At 38.0% G+C, this 6,265-nt stretch overlaps 1 pseudogene; it reads left to right on the top strand.

Annotated features, from left to right (window-relative positions):
* Positions 1-3,335: 3,335 nt before the first annotated feature.
* Positions 3,336-3,424, top strand: LOC149466262 (U2 spliceosomal RNA; annotated as a pseudogene).
* The last annotated feature ends 2,841 nt before the right edge of the window (positions 3,425-6,265 follow it).

Raw genomic sequence — 6,265 nt, 5'->3', positions numbered from 1 at the left:
CCCTTTACCGAGGACACTAAAGTAAAATTATTGCAAATGTATTTTTTTGTACTATCCTAACCATATTATAATATTCCCTTTATTAACAACACATAGCTTCAGCTTAGCGCTGAGGAAAAAAAATATCAAATCAAATGTTTTAGGTCATCTCCTGTGGAAAAATAAGAAAAAGGTTACAACAGAGCTATAAGAAAATGGCTGCAGATTGCTTCACAGAGCCTGCGCAAGGGCGTCACTACGGCAACCAGGAAGCAGCTGGGGAGCTGTGGAACGCACAGAGCGGAAGCGTGGAAGCCACAGGGCGGAAGTAACTATGGTAACCAGGAAGATTCTTGCCAGCTATGGAACGCATGCAGCAAAGCCACAGTGAAAGGAGCGTTTCCGGTGTGGGGGAAGATAATATATAATAGACAGAAGACAGGCAGTCTAAAATAATCAAAATAAATAATATTATTATTATATTTATTATGTTTATTTGTATTATTATATATAGAATTTATATTTTTAACCCCTTGCCCTCCAGAGGATTCCCCCCCCCCTCTTCCTGACCAGGCCATTTTTTTGTGATACAACGCTGCGTTACTTTGACAGTTGCGCGATCGTGCAACACTGCAATCAAATTAAATTTACATCCTTTTTTTTCCCCACGAATAGAGCTTTCTTTCGATGGTATTTGATTGCCTGTGCCTTTTTAATTTTTTGCACTATAAGAAAAAAAAAAAGACCGACAATTTTGAGAAAAAAACAATATTTTGGTATTAAGCATGTCCAGTAAAAATTGTAAAAAACCCAATTTCGTCATAAATTTAGGCCAAAATGTATTCTGCTTGTGTCTTTGCTAAAAAAAATCCCAATACATGTAAATTAATTGGTTTACGTGAAAGTTATAGCGTCTACAAATGGCAGTATATATACACTGGAATATATGTTTATATATATATATATATATATATATATATATATACTTTTTTTTCTGTTTTGTTTTTTTTGTTTTTTGTTAACCTCTTGCCCTCTGGAAGACTTACCCCACCTTCCTGACTAGAGCATTTTTTTTGCTATACGGAGCTGCGCTACTTTACCTGACAATTGCACGGTCATGCAACACCTTTTTTTTCTCGCTCTATAAATTAAAAAAGACCGAAAATGAAAATACAAAAAATATTTTTTACTTTTTGCTATAAAACATGTCCAATGAAAAAAAAAATGTCTTCATAAATGTAGCCCAAAATGTATTCTGCTTCATGTCTTTGGTAAAAAAAAAATTTCACAATAAGTGTATAAAATAATTGGTTTGCGTGCAAGTTATAGCGTCTACAAATGGCAGTATATATACACTGGAATATATGTTTATATATATATATATATATATATATATATATATATACTTTTTTTTCTGTTTTGTTTTTTTTGTTTTTTGTTAACCTCTTGCCCTCTGGAAGACTTACCCCACCTTCCTGACTAGGGCATTTTTTTTGCTATACGGAGCTGCGCTACTTTACCTGACAATTGCACGGTCATGCAACACCTTTTTTTTCTCGCTCTATAAATTAAAAAAGACCGAAAATGAAAATACAAAAAATATTTTTTACTTTTTGCTATAAAACATGTCCAATGAAAAAAAAAATGTCTTCATAAATGTAGCCCAAAATGTATTCTGCTTCATGTCTTTGGTAAAAAAAAAATTTCACAATAAGTGTATAAAATAATTGGTTTGCGTGCAAGTTATAGCGTCTACAAATGGAGGTATAGATACTGGAATATATGTTTATATATATATTTTTTTTGTTTTGTTTTTTTATGGGGTTTTTTTTTAACCTCTTGCCCTCCAGAAGACTTACCCCACTTTTCTGACCAGGCCATTTTTTTTCTATATGGCCCTACGCTACTTTACCTGATAATTGTGCGGTCGTGCAGCACTATATCCAAATTAAATTTAGATCTTTTTTTCTTCACACAAATAGAGATTTCTTTTGATGGTATTTGACCATCACTTTTTTTTCTTGCTCTATAAATGAAAAAAAGACCGAAAATGAAAATACAAACAATATTTTTTACTTTTTGCTATAAAACATGAAAAAAAAAATTCTTCATAAATGTAGGCCATATAGAGCTTTCTTTTGGTGGTATTTGATCATCACTTTTTTTTCTTGCTCTATAAATGAAAAAAGACCGAAAATTAAAATAGAAACAATATTGTTTACTTTTTGCTATAAAACATGTCCAATGAAAAAAAAAAAAAAAAAATTCATAAATGTAGGCCAACATGTATTCTGCTCCATGTCTTTGGTAAAAAAAAAATCACAATAAGTGTATAAAATAATTGGTTTGCGTAAAAGTTATAGCGTCTACAAATGGCGGTATAGATACTGGAATATATGTTTATATATATATATTTTTTTTTTTTGTTTTGTTTTATGGGGGGGGGGTTTAACCTCTTGCCCACCAGAAGACTTAACCCACTTTTCTGACCAGGTAATTTTTTTGCTATACGGCGGCCATGTGCTACTTTACCTGACAATTGTGCGGTCGTGCAGCACTATATCCAAATTAAATTTAGATCTTTTTTTCCTCACACAAATAGAGCTTTCTTTGGTGGTATTTGACCATCACTTTTTTTTCTTGCTCTATAAATTAAAAAAAAGGCCGAAAATGAATAAAGAAACAATATTTTTTACTTTTTGCTATAAAATATGTCCAATAAAATTTTTTTTCAAAATACATTTTCTTCATAAATGTAAGTCAAAATGTATTCTGCTCCATGTCTTTGGTAAAAAAAAAATCACAATAAGTGTATAAAATAATTGGTTTGCGTGAAAGTTATAGCATCTACAAGTGGCGGTATATATACTGGAATTTTTTTTTATACTAGTAATGGCGACTATCAGCAACTTATAGCGGGACTGTGACAGTACAGCGGGTATTCTGACACTGGGGGGGAACTGACTAACTGCCACTGATATCCCCAGTGACACTAATACAGTGATCAGTGCTAATAAAAAGCACCTACACTGTACTAATGGCACTGGGCAGGAAGGGGTAAACATCTGGGGAGATCGAAGGGTTAACTGTGTGTTAGGGAGTGTTATATTGTGTACTGTGTTGTGTTTTACTAGGAGACATGCTGGGTTTCATCTCCCTGCTTTGCAGAGATAAAAACCAGCACCTTTCCACTGACAAGAGCAAGATCTGTGTTGTTTCCACTCACAGATCTCTCTCCTGTCATCTGCTCCGCTGACCATGGCCTGGCCATGAACCGCTGGCCTGGATTGGTGATTGACATCTACAGGAGCCAAAGACAACACGGGTAGGACGGCACGCGAGCATGCCCCCTACCCAGAAATGTCTCGGCCTGTTGGCTAAGATCAAGTGTAGTATCTGTTCCTATCAGTTGTCTGGGATAGAACCCTGGCTCCCTTCGCCAATTGGGGAGTCAGTTAGTAATCCCGGTGGAAATGGTGAGAGTGGTGGGGGAGCCTTTTCCCTCCCGGGTTGATTCTGGCCTGGTGCACCAGACTTGTCCCCAGTTGTAGGCAAGGCTCTCCTTAAGCTTTCCAAGTTCTGATGCCTTTCTTGTAGGGATGGGGCTGCAATTGTCTGGCCGAGGGCCAAGAAACAAGCCCGTGGTGTTTGTGCCCCTGGAGTGGCAATCCAGGGTTGCCGAAATTCTCACGGTGAGGGAGCTCACTTTGAGTTTTAGGCACCTTGGTCACTACACCAGTCATGCTTTTTTCCGCACCTGCCTCTAGGGCCGGGCCTTTCATCCAGGACCAAAGGAATTTTTTATTCCTGGCCGAATGGCCCACCATACTATGGCACCAAGCACTTGTCCACTTCCCCTCTCCCTTTTGTTTGTCACTTGCACTTTAGCACTTCCCGATTAGTAGGATGTAGGTCCTCGGGCCTGCCCTGAAAGTCTTGGGGGGGGGGGTTATGTGGCCTTTTGGTCAGGTTCTCCATTTCTCCACTACACATTCTTCATGTTTTGATTTGGAATAGAATGTGTAGTGTTCCCAATGCATTTGTGTGTATGGAAATAAAAGCTATTAGAAGGATTTTGAGCTTTTTCACCTTTTTCAACACACTGCTATTATTTTGAACACAACTGTATATATATATATATATATATATATATATATATATACACATACAGTATAGTATATATATATGTGAGTTTGTGTAGAATGGGCGGTTGGCAAGTGAATTTATATTTATATCCGTGGATGACGTCACAACGCTCCATGGAGTTAGCGATGCTCAAGGAGTGAACCAATGCGGATTATCCACTGCACAGGTCCACCGATCTCGGGCATATATTGCTTGTATTGGCTGATTATACTTGGTGCTATTGGGCGCACTTCACATGTGAGTGCGCATTTTATTTTGATATAGAGGTATTAACATGTTTTAAGGTTTATGCACTAAATCACTTTCCACCTATTAAGAAGTGGAAAGTTTGGGGATCTCTTGATACCAAGCCAAGGTCAGGTAGACCAAGAAAGATTGCATCCATAACTGACAGAAGAATTGTCCGGGATTCAAAGAAAAACCCACAGGTAACCTCAAAAGATATACAGGCTGCTCTGGAAAAAGATGGTGTGGTTGTTTTTAAGGAGTACAATACGGTGATACTTGAACAAAAATGATCTGTTTAGTGGAGGTGCCAGAAAGAATCTTTTACTGCATCAATGCCACAAAAAAGCCCGGTTACAATTTGCCTGACAAAACCTTGACATGCCTAACCGGGCCTTCTTGTGTCATTGATGCAGTAAAATCTTCTTTCTGGCACCTCCACCATGCAGCTCATTTTTGACAAGCATCATCATATTGTTTACCTTCCAAACAACCACACTGTCTGTTTCCAGAGCAGCCTGTATTTTTCTTGTGGTTACCTATGGGTTTCCCTTTGTATCCCGGACAATTCTTCCGGCAGTTGTGGCTGAAATCTTTCTTGGTCTAGCTGACCTTGGCTTGGTGTCAAGAGATCCCTGAACTTTCCACTTTTTAATAGGTGATTTAACAGTACTGATTGGCATATTCAAGGCTTTGGACATATTTTTATGTCCTTTACCATCTTTATAATGTTCCATTACCTTGTTACGCAGAACTTTTGACAGTTCTTTTCTGATCCCCATGGCTCAGTATCTAGCCTAGTCAGTGCTTCCATGTAATAGCTAACAAACTCATTGACTATTTATACACTGACACTAATTGCAATTTAAAAATCCACAGATGTGGGACATTAACCTCTAATTGGCATTTTAACCCGTGTGTCACCTTGTGTGTCTGTACCAAGGCCAAACATTCCAGGGGGCGGAGACTTCTGATCTGGGCCATTTGGGTGATTTCTGTTATCGTTATGATTTAAAAAGGACCCAAACAACTATTTGATAATAAATGGCTTCATATGATCATCATCCTTCAATAAAAGAGCATTTTTTGGCATGATCAGTCATATTTTCAATATCAATGCCAAAATTTCACAATTTCTGCCAGGGTATGTAAACTTTTGAGCACAACTGTATGTCTGATACCCATTTCTGGGGGTTGCTGTAACCATTATCATTGAGATCCTGATTTTTATCTGCTTTAAAAACTTTGTAATTTCTTTCTCCTGCAGGCACCTAGAAACCTATATCTGCAGCATCCTCCAAATGTCTCCTGTTATGGCCAGGATCCAGGAATGTCCTGATAGGCAAAGCTTCAACATTTCCTCATAGTGCTGAGGTTGCCTGCCTTGCTGCCTACTGTTCATTCCTATTGGCTAGTTAAGCAGCTCATGATAGTGATAGACCAATAGAGACGTGGGGGTGGGAGCTAAAGGCAAGCACTGACTCCACCCAGACTAGTCAGAACAGTCTGATATTCAGCCATAAAGACAAGGTACTGGATGGAAGTTTTGGTAGGTACCTAGAGGCGCCTCCATTTTCTAGCTGTTTTTGGTGGGGTAATAACAGAGTATCTTTAAAACCCAATTCAAAGGACACCTCCCATACACCCATGGGCACCCCTGTCCTTTTTCCCCCCATTTTTATTTTTGCGTTGTTTCCAGTTATCTTCAGTCCAGTCCTAATTATATTTTACCATGATATAGTATTTTATTCATAGAACTCCAGTAAACCTGGCAGTTTGCTTTCCATTAATCTTATCAGTCCCCACCCCCAAGTAGCTTACATCTTTATGTTTTTAAGGAACTTGGAGCAACCAAGCAAAACCCAAAACAATACAGGAAGGACATGCAAACTCCATTCAGACAGAGTCTATGGAG

The sequence above is a fragment of the Staurois parvus genome, unplaced genomic scaffold, assembly GCF_062004578.1.
Source record: "Staurois parvus isolate SC_StPar_1 unplaced genomic scaffold, SC_StPar_1.0 ptg000132l, whole genome shotgun sequence".
Classification (NCBI taxonomy): Eukaryota; Metazoa; Chordata; class Amphibia; order Anura; family Ranidae; genus Staurois; species Staurois parvus.
This window is presented reverse-complemented; position numbering and strand designations above follow the sequence as displayed.